At 39.2% G+C, this 14,324-nt stretch overlaps 1 protein-coding gene and 1 pseudogene across 9 annotated transcripts in view; one reads left to right on the top strand and one right to left on the bottom strand.

Moving 5' to 3' along the window:
* The window catches only part of ZNF678 (zinc finger protein 678), a 102,375-nt gene that overhangs the window by 46,435 nt on the left and 41,616 nt on the right, over positions 1 to 14,324 (bottom strand). The window lies entirely within an intron of this gene.
* On the top strand, positions 6,070 to 6,900 carry LOC102125652 (protein FAM133B pseudogene; annotated as a pseudogene).

Below are 14,324 nucleotides of genomic sequence, written 5' to 3'. Positions count from 1 at the left end.
AAAAAAAAAAAAGGTGCTAACTGAACAAAAATGGTAATAAAAAGATAAAAACACATCTTTAAAAAGGTAATTTTAATGAACATTTTGTCACTGTCAAAAATATATATAAATTACAAGTATGTAAAACTACGCTTGACATTAGTCATTAGAAAAATGCTAATCAAAACCTCAGGGAGGCCGGGTGCAGTGATTCATGCGTTTAGGCCCAGCACTTTGAGAGGCAGAGGTGCGTGGATCACTTGAGCTCAGGAATTTGAGATCAGCTGTGCAACATGGTGAAACCCCATCTCTACTAAAAAACACAAAAATTAGGTGAGCATGGTGGGTGGTACATCCTGTAGTCCCAGCTACTCAAGTGGCTGAGGCAGGAGGATCATTTGAGATTGGGAGGTGGAGGCAGCAGTGAGCCATGAGCATGCCATTGCACTCCAGCCTGGGTCCCCAAGTGATATCCTGTCTCAAAAACATAACTCTCAGGGAGATACCCCTTCTTATGCAGTATAATGATTTAACAACAAACAAAAGTAAGTGTTGGCAGAGACATAAACATAGAACCCTCACAAACTGCTGATAAACCTGTAAAACAGCATATCCGCTTTACAAAACAATTTGGTAGTTTCTCGAAATGTTTAACATGGGTTTACCATATTGGTGCATCAGCTCCACTCTCACTTACGTGCCCCAAAGATATGAAAATGTTAGTTCACACAAAGGCTCACTGGAACATTGTTTGTATAACCAAATATGAAAAATGGAAACACTCAAATGTCAACCAGTTAATATAAGAAAAAACAATTAAGTATATTTTATATTGGAATACTATTTGGCAATCAAAATGAAATAAATAATGCTACATGCTACAACGGATATGAACCTCAAACAAATAAACTAAACTAATAGAAACCAGAAGCAAAAGACTGATAATGTATGGTTTCAATTATACAAGACATGTCCAGAAAGTGAATGTCTACAGATAGAATGGAGATTAATGGTTGTGTAACACTGAGATAAGAATGAGAAATATCCTCAAATTGCATTCAGTTTTGGGGGAGTTAATGAAATCGGGCTTCTAAGAGGCACTTGAAGTCCACTGAATACATCCTGGAAGTTCAAGGTTAGTGGCTACCACTTACTGCTTTGTCAACAGACCTGGAGCACCTACAAGAGCTCAAGTGGACAAGGCACCAGCTCTGCATCCTCCCACAGCTGGCATGAAGCAGCAGAAGGGGGCTGGGTTGGGGTGCCAAGACCCTGGAGCCCATAAGCAATGGTGGGTGAGGAATCAGATGACTTCCTACATATTAGTAGGACTGCAGCACCTGGAGTGGGACCCAGTGGGTCACACTGGGGTGGCCAGATACACCTGGGGCTGCCAAGTACACTTTCCCAAGTCAGCAGCCCTCCTATCTGCTGGTGGCAAATAGCATCTACATGCCAAGTTTGAAAGTGAACCCTCATTGTATGGTAGTAAAACAAGTAACACAGTGGCAGGGCATCTGAGTACCCCATACAAATAAAGGCGAACCACCTAGTACTTCCCCCAACCTGGCAACAGAAAATAGCAAAATAGATTCATCCTTTCAGGGACTGTACCTGATTCCTCTGAAAACACAATGCAACATTCCCCCGGCGCCATGCCCGTCATGACATGGGAGGAACAGATTTGGAGCTCTGGAGACAATTAGCTGCCTGTGGAGCTGCTCTTTCTCCCCACAAAGCCTGAGACTTCATCCACACGTGGAGATGCTGAGGCAGCCAGGCAGTACCTGCAAGAGGGAACCCGGCACAACCAGCAGCCCATTCCAGGAAGATGCACATGCATGTATGGGTCACAAGTTATGTTTTATTTTCCCTCCCCTCCAGGAGATCTTGGTATGTTGCCTCAGGCTGAGGCTCAGTGGCTACTCACAGGTACAATCATCACACATTATAGCCTTGAACTCCTGAGCTCAAGCAATTCTCATACCTCAGCCTCTGAAGAAGCTGGAATTACAGGTACATGCAACTGTGCCTGGATCAAAAAGCATTCTTTAAAGTGCAACCAACAAGTACTATTCAGCCATATGCAAACTTCATTTATGACCTTTTTAAGTTAACACCTGGTTTAAATGAAATATTCAAACTGATATTTTTACACAGTCATGAAAGTGCTAGGAGGAAGAAGGATGTTTGGAGCCCGAATACCTAAAATAATTCTGCCAATTCTAGCCTTGTGTTATGAACAAACAGTAATTCTGGCTATAGTCAGATACTATTTCTGTAGTGAAGCACTATTATTTCAAAAATTTACGCAAAACATAAAATAAATTTTCAAGTATTAAAAATAATTGCACTCTACGAATTACTGTTATCTTATGGTATATGGGACAGGGTGTGTGATCCAAATAAGAGACTTGAGATCTCTGATGAAACACTACTGTCTGTCAAAAAAAATTGTGAAATATTTTACTTATGTGTACAATGTGGATATCTGTGCTTCTGAAAAGTACTGCATATTACACAAATCCTTAATGCATACAACTAAAAATTCTCAAAAATTTACTTGTCACAGTAAATATAAATTTTAACTGATAAGTAATTTGAAACTTTCAGAGAAAACAGCAGGATTTTTATTTTAGTAATCTGGCAAATTATCAAATTTAGCAATTATTATCTCATTACTAATCTGTCTCATCCAAACTGATACGCAGAAAACTTTATAAGTTTCTGTTTTGTTATTGAAAACCAGCAGAAGACAAGGATGCTCTCTCACCACTCCTATTCAACATAGTATTGGAAGTCCTGGCCAAAGCATTAAGCAAGAAAAGAAATAAGGGCATCCAAGTAAGAAGAGAGGAAGTCATGTTATTCCTGTTTGCAGATGATATGATTCTGTATCTAGAAAACCCCATAGCCTTGACTCAGAAGCTCCTTAAGGTTATAAACACCTTCAGCAAAGTCTCAAAACACAAAATCGATGTACAAAAATTACTAGCATTTCTATACACCAAAAATTATAAAGCCAAGCCAGGCACGGTGGCTCACACCTGTAATCCCAGCACTTAGGGAGGCTGAAGCAGGCAGATCACGAGATCAGGAGTTCAAGACTAGCCTGACCAACATGGTGAAACCCCGTCTCTACTAAAAATACAAAAATTAGCCAGGCATGGTGGCACGTGCATGTAATCCCAGCTACTCAGGAGGCTGAGGCAGGAGAATCGCTTGAACCCGAGAGGTGGAGGTTGCAATGAACTGAGATTGCACCACTGCACTCCAGCCTGGCCAACACAGTGAGACTCCGTCTCAAAAAATAAAAATAAATAAATAAATAAATAAATAAATAAATGTATAAAGCCAACAGCCAAATCAGGAATGGAATCCCATTCACAATTGTCACAAGAAAAAGAAAAGAAAAAAGAAAGAAAAACCTAGAAACAGAGCTAACCAAGAAGGTGAAAGAGCTCTACAATAAGAGCTACAAACACTGCTCAAATAAATCAGAGATGACACAAACAAATTTAAAAAATTCCAAGGTCATGCATTTAACAAATCAGTATTATTAAAATGGCCATACTTGCGGTGGCTCAGGCCTGTAATCCCAGCACTTTGGGAGTCCGAGACGGGCGGATCACGAGGTCAGGAGATCGAGACCACCCTGGCTAATACGGTGAAACCCCGTCTCTATTAAAAAATACAGAAAACTAGCCGGGCGAGGTGGCGGGCGCCTGTAGTCCCAGCTACTCAGGAGGCTGAGGCAGGAGAATGGCGTAAAACCCAGGAGGCGGAGCTTGCAGTGAGCCGAGATCCGGCCACTGCACTGCAGCCTGGGTGACAGAGCGAGACTCCGTCTCAAAAAAAAAAAAAAAAAAAAAAAAGGCCATACTGCCCAAAGCAATTTACAGATTCAATGCTATTCCTAACAAACTAGCAATGACATTCTTCACAGAACTTTTTTAAAAAAGGACTGAATAGCCATGAAAATCCAAAGCAAACAGAACAATGCTGGAAGTATCACACTACCTGACTTCAAACTATACTATAGTATAGACTTCAAACTATACTATAGTAATCAAAGTGGCATGGTATTGATACAAAAACAGAAACATAGACAAGTGAAACAGCATAGAGAGTCCAGACACCTACAAACCATCTGATCTTTGACAAAGCTTAACAAAACATGCAATGAATAAAGAATTTCCAATTTAATAAATGGTGCTGGCAGAACTGGCTAGCCATATGCAGAAGATTGAAACTGGACTCCTTCCTTACACCATATACAAAACTCAAGATGAATCAAAGACTTAAATGTAAATTCCATAACTAAACCCTGGTATACAACCTAGGCAATACCATCCTGGATATAGAGAGAGGCAAAGATGTCATGACGAAGATGCCAAAAGCAATTGCAATGAAAGCAAAAATTGGCAAATGGGGTCTAATTAAACTAAAGAGCTTCTGTAAAGCAAAAGATACTACTGACAGAGTAAACAGACAACATACAGAATGGGAGAAAATTTCTGCAAACTATGTATCCGACAAAGGTCTAATATTCAGAATCTGTATGGAACTTAAACAAATCTACAAGAAAAAAACAACTCCATAAAGAGTGGGCAAAGGACATGAACACTTTTCAAAAAAAAAAAAAAGATATACATGCAGCCAACAATCATTTTTTAAAAGCTCAACATAACTGATCATTAGAGAAATGCAAATCAAAACCACAATGAAATATCATCTCACACCAGTTGGAATGGCTATTACTAAAAAGTCTGAAAATAACAAAACAAAATGCTTATACACTGTTGGTGGGAGTGTAAACTTGTTCAGACATTGTGGAACACAATGTGGTGATTTCACAAAGACTGAAAAACAGAACTGCCATTTGACCCAGCAATCCCATTACTGGGTAAATACCCAAAGAAATATAAATCATTCTATCATAAAGACACATGCACACATATGTTCAATGCAGCACTATTTACAATAACAAAGAAATGGAATCAACCTAAATGTCCATAAATAGTAGACTGGATAAAGAAAATTAGGTACCTATATGCCATGTATTATGATGCAGCCATAAAAAAAAAAAAATGAGATCATGTCCTTCACAGAAGCATGGGTGGACCTGGAGGCCATTATTATTATCTACTAATGCAGGAACAGAAAACCAAATATTGCATTTCCCTAAGTGGGAACTAAATGAGAACACATGGACACATAGAGGGGAAAAACAGAGTGGGGTGCCTGCCAGACAGCAGACAGCAAAAGGATGGAGAGAATCAGAAAAATAACTAATATGTACTAAGCTTAATACCTCGGTAATGAAATAATCTGTACAACCAACCAACCCCCATTACACGAGTTTACCTATATAAAACCTGCACATGTACCCCTGCACTTGAAATAAAAAAAAGAAAAAATAATAAAGCTGAATTTACTTTTAAGAAGGTATATAAAATCACGCTGAATATTAAAGCAACATTCATGTATGGTGCTTATTAATTCTTCAAAGATTCGATAAACAGCAAAAAGTTCTATTTTCAGATATGTGGCAGCCAGGAAAAAAACTTCTCTCATAGCAACTACTATGGCATAATAAAACTAAATGGTCTTCATAGTAATCTAAAATCTAATATAAAATGTAAAATAATCTCACATTTTGACATAATTTTAATCAGTCTTAAAATATTATACGTACACTAAAGTGCCTCCAAACTTTAAAAAAAAAGCATAACTCAGTCATTCTGAATTTAGGTATCTGTTGCTTTCAAAGATAAAATTCAACCTAATTACATACAGTATTTAAAAGAAAATTATAGGGGGAGGTGACAGGAGGACCTGCAGCAGGCCTGCTTTGGCCTTCTCTCCGGCCTGGTTTCCCTCTGCGTGTGACTGCGCGCTCAGCCCAGCACCAAGGGGAAGTGGGACAATCGCGTGGTACTGCCAAAATTATGACATGACACCAAGGGAATTAGAATGAGATCAATATTGTTAAAAACAAAAACCTGAAACCAGTTAAATTTAACAAAGGTTATTTGAACAAGAAAATGATTCTAGAACTGGAGGAAGATGTTCTACATCCTGGACTATATGAACCCAATAGCAATGGCGAGATCAAGGGGTCCAATCCAGTCTTCAGGGCCAACAATACCAGATTACTTGAATCGACCAAGGCCTACCTGGGAAGAAGTAAAAGAGCAACTAGAAGAGGAAAAGAAAGGCTCCAAGACTTTGGCTGAATTTGAAGAAAAACATGAATGAGAACTGGAAGAAAGAACTAGAAAAACACAGGGAGAAATTGTTAGGTGGAAGTGAGAGCTCATCAAAAAAAAAAGAAAGAAAGAAAGATAAAAGAAAAGAATAAATCTGGCAGGTATTCATCTTCTTCATCAAGCTCTATTTCTTCTAGCAGTTCTTCTGATTCTGAAGATGAGGATAAGAAACAAGGAAAATAGAGAAAGAAAAAGAACCGTTCATATAAATCTTCTGAAAGCTCCACGTAATAAACTGAATCAGACAGTAAGGATAGTTTAAAAAAGAAAAAGAAGTCAAAAGATGCAACTGAGAAAGAAAAGGACATTAAAGGACTCAGCAAAAAGAGAAAGATAAATTCTTAATAACTTTATCATCCAAGTCCTTGTCAGAATCACAGTATATTAAGGAGGTACGAACAAAAAAGAAGAAAAGCAGTGAAAAACAAGAAAAAGCAACAGAAAAAAGAAAAAGAAGCATAAGAAACACAGTAAGAAGAAGAAAAAGAAGGCTGCTAGTTCAAGTCCTGACTCACCATAACATTAAGAAAAATCAGGATTCCCTTATAAAGAAAGTGCAATGTCTGAGGAAATTTCAACTGTGAAAACTACAACATATTTACTAAAATGCACGAATTTTCTTGTTTTTAGAATTATTCCTGGACTATTCAGTAGCCACTCAGATGCCACTGTGTGAAAGGGCCATAAATGTTGCCTGCTGCTTGAACATCTATTTTTTCCTCTTCCAGTGCTTCATAACTCTGGGAGATAATACTCTGCAGTCGGACTACTGGTTAAGATATTTGGTAATAAAATTAATACTTTTAACTAGAAGTGTCTAAGGATAAACCAACAGAAAGTGAATCTGGATACATCTTTTTTTTTTTTTTTTTTTTTTTTTTTTTTTGAGACGGAGTCTCGCTCTGTAGCCCAGGCTGGAGTGCAGTGGCCGGAACTCAGCTCACTGCAAGCTCCGCCTCCCGGGTTTACGCCATTCTCCTGTCTCGGCCTCCTGAGTAGCTGGGACTACAGGCGCCCGCCACCTCGCCCGGCTAGTTTTTTGTATTTTTTAGTAGAGACGAGGTTTCACCATGTTAGCCAGGATGGTCTCGATCTCCTGACCTAGTGATCCGCCCGTCTCGGCCTCCCAAAGTGCTGGGATGAATCTGGATACATCTTTAAGATGTAATCAGAAATGACCAGATGACTCTAGTTAAAATTTTTGAAGGAGGGATTACATTAATATTTCAAAATCGTTACTCTGTAGAGAAGTGTATTTTAATTTTTCCCCTCATATACTTTTATTTACCTGGGGAAGGAGCTTTTAGGGTTGCAGGGCTGGTTTGCTATCTCTTTAGCTAGCAGAATAGTGTGCCTTTGATCCTTACACATCCTGCCTGTATTATGGACACGGTAGCCATGCTTCACTAGGAGGTCAGAGCTGGGTACCAGCAGTCTTGCCCTTTACTGAGCTTAGTGTCATCCTTGGATGCTGTCATATGCTGCTTTGAGTGAACCATTTGCAGCATGAGAAAGCCCCAAAAGCTCTGGGATTTACCTCTTCAATAATAAAGAATATTTTTTAGCATTAGAATGTGTTATGTCATTTGAATTAATTTTGATTACACTTCGGCTTGGGAGAGGAATTATTTTAAATAGACACTGGTACTTTTTGAACTTGATAGCTGAAGATTCTAAAATGCATGTTTTATACCAAGTTTTATGTTGGGAACAGGCCCCCAAAATCTGGCCATAAACTGGCCCCAAAACTGGCCAAAAACAAAATCTCTGCAGCACTGTGATATGTTCGTGATGGCTATGACGCCCACACTGGAAGGTTGTGGGTTTATCGGAATGAGCGCAAGGAACACGGGGCCCACCCAGGGCAGAACTGGTTAAAGGTATTCTTAAACCAAAAACAGCATGAGGATCTGTGCCTTAAGGACATGCTCCTGCTGCTAACAAGCCAAACCCATCTATTTCAGCCCATCCCTTTGTTTCCCATAAGGAATACTTCTAGTTAATCTATAATCTATAGAAACAACGCTTATCACTAGCTTGCTGTCAATAAATACGTGGGTAAATCTCTGTTCGAGGCTCTAAGCTCTGAAGGCTGTGAGACCCCTGATTTCCCACTCCACACTTCTATATTACTGTGTGTGTGTCTTTAATTCCTCTAGCATCACGGGGTTAGGGTCTCCCCGACTAAGCTGGTCTCGGCAGTTTTAAGCAGTCAGGAAAATGTTGTGTAACCAGTGATAGTTTTTTTTTTTTTTTGTATGGATTTTGTTTAGGCTGCAATGTTTAGCTTTTGTTAACTCCTCACTCTTGCTGTCATTGCCATATTTAATGGCCTACTTGCCAAGATATTTAGCATGTAAAAAGCAGGATTTTGATCAAAAAAAAAAAAAAAAAAAAAAAAGCTTCATATTGAAGCTGAGACTTACCATAAACAAGTTGAGTGGCAAGCTTGGTATGCTGTGTCTTACTGCCAGAATCTTAGTCAATGTAATATTTTAAAAGTTTGCTGTCTTTGTATATTAGTAACAAATTATGATAAGTTAAATTTAAGAGTTAACTTATCTAACTTAAGCTCTTCCTGTGTCATATTTTACTAAGATTTTGTGCCTCATATCTACTGCCGAATTGTTTACTAGGAATGTTAAAAGAAACTGATAATTCATTTTCATTTTACATTTTTATATAATCAGGTAACATGAAATATAACTTGATGTACAATTTTGCCTGTTACAAAGGGTGTGCTAATTATAGTGGTATATGCACAGAACATGTTGGCATAACAACGGGCTGAATAAATAGCTATTTTACTTAAAAATAAAAATAAAAAAAGAAAATTATAAAATAAGGAATACCAAACACAACTAAAGTCCAAAATTCAACAGCATATAATAAAGGTTTTTTCCAAAATCTAGTTTTCTCTTGAATTCCTGAAATTAATATTCTTTTGAAAACATCTACTGTATTTAGTCATAATTAACTAAGATATGACTGAGATTAAAGAATAAAATTCTCCTACCACTTCATTGAGAAAATCCTGCCTCATCCTATCCACTCACCAAAGTCTTGAGCTCTCACTATCAATGAAGCTGAGACATAGACACTCACCCAGCAGAGTCTTGGAAGTGAGTCTGTGCATGTGAGATAAGCTACCTAAAATGTAATTATAAGGAAAGGATGCCATTAGTTCACCTCCTTTCAGGCCTATAAGTGTCATGTCACCTATAGAGGCAGGATAGTCCTAGTCCTAGGAGTGGGCCTAGCTGGGTTGCAACTTGTTCCATATGTGAGTTCATTTTTCTGCCACCTTGTCCTGTGTGGTTTGTACGGTGTCAGTCCTTGACAACAAAACAGATGTCTTTTAGTAGCTCAACCTTCAAAACCGTAAAACACCATGCCAGATTTGTTTGGCAAGGATGTGCTCTCTCATCACTCCTGTTCAACATAGTATTGGAAGTCTGGGCCAGGGCAATCAGGCAAGAGGAAGAAATAAAGGGTATTCAAATAGGAAGAGAGGAAGTCAAATTGTCTTTGCAGATGACATGATCCTATATTGAGAAAACCCCATTGTCTCAGCCCAAAAGCTTCTTAAGCTGATAAGCAACTTCAGCAAAGTCTCAGGATATAAAATCAATATGCAAAAATTGCTAGGATTCCTATACATTAACAACATGCAAGCCAAGAGTCAAATCATGAATGAACTACTATTCACAATCACTACAAAGAGAATAAAACACTTAGGAATACAGCTAACAAGAGAAGTGAGGGACCTCTTCAAGGAGAACTATAAACAACTGCTCAGAGAAATCAGAGAAGACACAAACAAATGGAGAAACATTCCATGCTCATGGATAGGAAGAATCAGTATTGAGAAAATGGCCATACTGCCCAAAGTAATTTATAAAAGAATTCAATGCTATTCTCACTAAATTACCACTGACATTCTTCACGGAATTAGAAAAAACTACTTTAAAATACACATGGAACAAAAAAAAGAGCCCAAACAGCCAATGTAATCCTAAGCAAAAAGAACAAAGCTGGAGGCATCACACTACCCGATTTCAAACTGTACTACAAGGCTACAGTAATCAAAACAGCATGGTACTGGCACAGAAAGAGACACACAGAGCAATGGCACAGAATAGAGAACACAGAAATAAGACTGCACACCTACAGCTAAGAGAGGAGAGCACCCTCATATTGTCTTATGCGCAATTTCTGCCTCCAAAGAAAGAAGTAGTAAAAACTAAAAGGCAGAAATGAAATATCCACAAGCAGATAGCCCGGCGCCACCCTCTGGGCCTGGTAGTTAAAGATTGACCCCTGACCTAACCAGTTATGTTATCTATAGAATCCAGACATTGTATGGAAGAGCATTGTAAAAATCCCTGTCCTGTTCTGTTCTGTTCTGATTACTAGTGTGTGCAGCCCCCAGTCACGTACCCCCTGCTTGCTCAATCGATCACGACCCTCTCATGTGGACCCCCTTATAGTTGTAAGCCCTTAAAGGGGACAGGAATTGCTCACTTGGGGAGCTCAGCTCTTGAGACAGGAGTCTTGCCGATGCTCCTGGTCGAATAAACCTCTTCCTTCTTTAACTTGGTGTCTGAGTTTTGTCTGCGGCTCATCCTGCTACATTTCTTGGTTCCCTGACCGGGAAGTGAGGTGACTGACAGATGGTTGCAGCAGCTCCTTAGGCAGCTTAAGCCTGCCCTGTGGAACATCCCTGTGGGGGACTCCAACCAGCCGAGCAACGTGGATCCTGAGAGCACTCCCAGGTAGGCATTTGTCCCAGTGGGACGCCTTGCCAGAGCAGTGTGTGGCAGGCCCCCATGGAGGATCAATGCAGTGGCTGAACACCAGGAAAGAACCGGTACTTGGAGTCTGGACATCTGAAACTTGGTAAGACTAGTCTTGAGAACTTGCCCACTCCATTTGAGTGGAAGTGTGGCCTGATCACCCACAGCATGCCTTTATTGGCACTTTGGTTTGGTTTTGGTTTTGGTTTTGACTTGGTTTGAATTGCCTGACAGGACCAGTTTTAGGAACTTGCCTACTCCATTTGAGTGGAAGTGGCCTGATCACCCACAGTGTGCCTGTACCGGCACTTTGGTTTTTGTTTTTGACTTGACTTGGATTGCTTGATAGTTTGGTTTTGGTTTGGACCTGGCTTAGATTTCTTGATATTCTGATTTTGGTTTTGATTCTGGTTTGGCATAAACTGTAAAAGTGTGTGTGTGCCCTTTTTACCCATTCTTTGTTTTGTGGTGTGTGTGTGGTGTGAGCGTGGTGTTTTGTCTCAAAGAAGCATGGGTCAGGCACAAATAAGTCAACTCTACTAGGAACTATGTTGAAAAATTTCAAAAGAGGGTTTAAAGGAGACTATGGAGTACTATGACACCAGGAAAATGTAAAACTGTGTGTAAAACTGTGTGTAACGGGCCAGCATTAGAGGTGGATTGGCCATCAGAAGGAAGCCTGGACAGGTCCCTTGTTTCAAAGGTATGGCACAAGGTAACCTGTAAAGCCAGGGCACCCAGACCAGTTCCCATACATGGATGCTTGGTTACAGCTGGTTTTAGATCTCTCCACACTGGTTGAGAGAACTGTAGCATAAGCAAGGCAGAGAGAGAGAGAGAGACAGAGAAGAGAGAGAGGAAGAGACAGAGGCAAAAGGAAAGTCAAAGAGAGAGAAACAAAGTCAAAGAGAGAAAGAGAGAGATATATATACAAGTAAAGAAAAAAAAAACAACAACAGTGTACCCTGCTCCTTTTTAAAAGCCAAGGTAAATTTCCATAACCCTATAACACTCCAATACCACTTCATTGTCAGTGTAAACAAGGGCATATCCCAAAAGCACTGAGGCCTTCCTATCAAAAATCCTTAACCCAGTAACCTGTGGATGGCCCAAAAGCATTCAATCTGTAGCGGCAACTGATTCGCTAACAGAAAAAGGTAAAAAATAACTTTTAGAGGCAACCTCATTGTGAGCACACCTCACCAGTTCAGAAATACCCTAAGGAAAAAAAGGGGCGGGGCAGAATTTATGTAAAAAGAGTATTATAGCCAGGCGCGGTGGCTCACGCCTGTAATCACAGCACTTTGGGAGGCCAAGGAGGGCAGATCACAAGGTCAGGAGATTGAGACCACGGTGAAACCCAGTCTCTACTAAAAATACAAAAATTAGCCGGGCATGGTGGCGGGCGCCTGTAGTCCCAGCTACTCAGGAGGCTGAGGCAGGAGAATGGCGTGAACCCGGGAGGCGGAGCTTGCAGTGAGCCAAGATCGCGCCACTGCACTCCAGCCTGGGCCACAGAGCAAGACTCCGTCTCAAAAAAAAAAAAAAAAAAAAAAAAAAAAAAAAAAAAAAAAGAGTATTATATGGTAAACTCTTGTCCTGAAATAAATTAACTGATTGTTTAAAGAAAGAAATATTTGTAATAAGTCAGAAAGTTGAGGCATGTCGAAGAATTGTCTGTAAAAGTTGTGAAAGAGAAAAATGTTGTAAAAAAAACAGTTTATGTGCAAGGTGTATAAGGAAAGTAAAATATACCTTTGGTAAAAGAATTATAACAAGGAATAACTATAAATTTTTACCTACATTAAAAGGTTAAAAATATGTATATTTTGTTTTAAAGGTTTAATCAAGTTTTAAAATGTTAATTGGAAAGAAAATTCTGTGTGTAAACATTGGCTAAAGTTAAAGTGGTAACAACCAGTTTTTCTGTAAACTGAACATTAAAGTAAAAGCATAGCAGGTTTTTCTTAAAGCACCAACCTGCTCTTTAGCAAAAATTATAAAAGGTTAAAAAGAGTCTATAAAATCTTACCTTATGGTTGGTCAAACATTAAAAATTGGATAAATATGTCTGTAAGGTTTATTAAAATTAGGTTTAACAATAATACACTAATATAAAGGTAAAATTTAGCTTATCTGGTACAAAAATCATACAAAAAGCATTGTTAAATGTAGAATGGTATTTGGCTTTCTTTGGTTTAAAAACTAATAAAAATAGGTGCTAAAGGAAATTTCTCAGTAAAAAGGCACTAAGGACTATAAAGTCCACAGCCAACGTCCCCACATTTAAAACAAAAGGTCTATTTCTTAAAAATTATATACTTGGTTTATCTTCCACTTTCCTTTCCCTCAAACACTAAAAGTCTTTTAGCACATGTATCACCCCTAGAATTTCCGGTAAACTAGCACCAGCCGGAAGATCACATTCTCATCAAAGCGTGGAAAGAAGAAAAACTCAAGCCAGCCTGGGAAGGACCCTACCTTTTGCTGCTAACCACCAAGACTGCTGTTCATACAGCAAAAAAAAAAAAAAAAAAAAAAAAAGAAAGGGATGGACTAATCGCACCCAAGTCAAGAAGACACCACCCCCTCCAGAGTCATGGACCATAGTCCCAGGGGAAAACCCTACCAAACTAAAGCGAAGACAACTTTAACTCTTTTCATCTATTCTATTACTCTTTCTTCTTTCCTCGTTCTATTGCTGACCATCCAGTTATTAGCATAACCAAGCCAATTTCACCTCAAACTATTGCATTTAATGCTTGCTTTGTTATATCCTGTGGAGACTTGCCAAGTCAAAGACAGCTTTCTACTTCAGAAAAGTACTTCTGTCCCTCCTGACTCTCCTCAGCCTGGGCATTAGTAAACTAGGACCATTTAATCCGAGGAGATTTCGATAAAGACCCTAGTGCCAACCAGAAATCTTGCCCCCAGTGTAGAGTTTTCATGCCATAGTTGGTCCAACATTCTGTGGACCACTAAAGAGCAAGGATGGACTGCCCCAACCAGTTTTTGTAATTTCCTAAAATCATACATTCATTTTACTAGAGGATCATAGAAGTTAAACACTTAAACTTTAGCAATAAAGACAGGATATCAAGGTGCAAATGCCTGGTTAAAATGGATCAAATATTCCATCTTCAAATTAAACAAAAGCAATTGCTATGCTTGTGCACATGGCAGGCCAGAGGCCCAAACTGCCCCCTCCCACCAAGGTGGTTCTCTGGTCGACCAGGCATAGGCTGCATTGTAGCTCTTTTCCAGGATTCTACAGTCT

The sequence above is a fragment of the Macaca fascicularis genome, chromosome 1 (genome assembly GCF_037993035.2).
Source record: "Macaca fascicularis isolate 582-1 chromosome 1, T2T-MFA8v1.1".
Taxonomy (NCBI): Eukaryota; Metazoa; Chordata; class Mammalia; order Primates; family Cercopithecidae; genus Macaca; species Macaca fascicularis.
This window is presented reverse-complemented; position numbering and strand designations above follow the sequence as displayed.